This window comes from Coenobita brevimanus, chromosome 99, assembly GCF_032717465.1.
Source record: "Coenobita brevimanus isolate Jiangsu-jjx chromosome 99, ASM3271746v2, whole genome shotgun sequence".
Classification (NCBI taxonomy): Eukaryota; Metazoa; Arthropoda; class Malacostraca; order Decapoda; family Coenobitidae; genus Coenobita; species Coenobita brevimanus.
The window spans coordinates 5,701,805-5,702,688 of record NC_137052.1 but is presented as its reverse complement, the minus strand read 5'-3'; the positions used below and the strand labels follow the sequence as shown (position 1 = coordinate 5,702,688).

The 884-nt window shown below is 45.4% G+C and overlaps 1 pseudogene; it reads right to left on the bottom strand.

Moving 5' to 3' along the window:
* Positions 1–435: 435 nt before the first annotated feature.
* On the bottom strand, positions 436–551 carry LOC145414500 (5S ribosomal RNA; annotated as a pseudogene).
* Between the last annotated feature and the right edge of the window lie 333 nt (positions 552–884).

Here is an 884-nt window from a genome sequence, read left to right as displayed (position 1 = left end):
TCCTGAGGAACATCACTATTGATAACTCTAGGGAAAAAACGGTGGCCGTCTACAACAGCAGCTATAGAACGACCAGAAAGGAAGCTAGAGATGAAGGCAAAGATAGAAGGATAGCAACAAAAGAGGGTAGTTTTGAAAGTAAATATTTATGCCAGACTCGACCGAAAGCCTTTGAGTACAATGGCAAAGCTTTCGTCAAACTCACGAGATGAGGATGGCCAGGAGTCTGAAAGGTAGGTGAGAAGATCGCCAGTGGAGCGTCCCTGGCAGAACCCATACGGACGATCAGAAAGAAGACTATAATAAGAAATTCATTCATTTATTCATTCATTGCCAAACGCCATGTATCCCAAACGGGGTGGCCAACGGCTTAGAGTTAATTGTTTTACAGGGAGGGGCACTAATCCTCCACCAACCCCACTTGACACGTAGGGATGCCAACAGCATCTGGCGTTCCCAGGCGGTCACCCATCCAAGTACTAACCAGACCCAACGTTGCTTAACTTCGCTGATCGAACGGGAAGCGGTGTACTCAATGTGGTGCTTTAAAATTTTTTGGATAAAAATAGACTTGAAAACTTTTGAAATGCAGGATGTTAAAGTAATTGGGCAATGGTTAGAAGGCTAGGAATGGTCATCCTTCTTTGAGATTAGCTGAATGAGAGCAAGCTTCCAGCAAGAAGGAAAAGGTCCAAGTTGATGGACAAAGACGATGGAGCTTACCTAGGCAGGGCGTAAGCACAGAAGCACAGTTCTTCAGGACAACAGGAGGGTCCTCATCAGGCCCATATGCCTTATTAGTACTGAGGCCAGTGATGGCAGATAATACATCACTTGAAGAAATTTAATGTCAGCCATGAGGAAGTCAGACAGGGGACATTGCC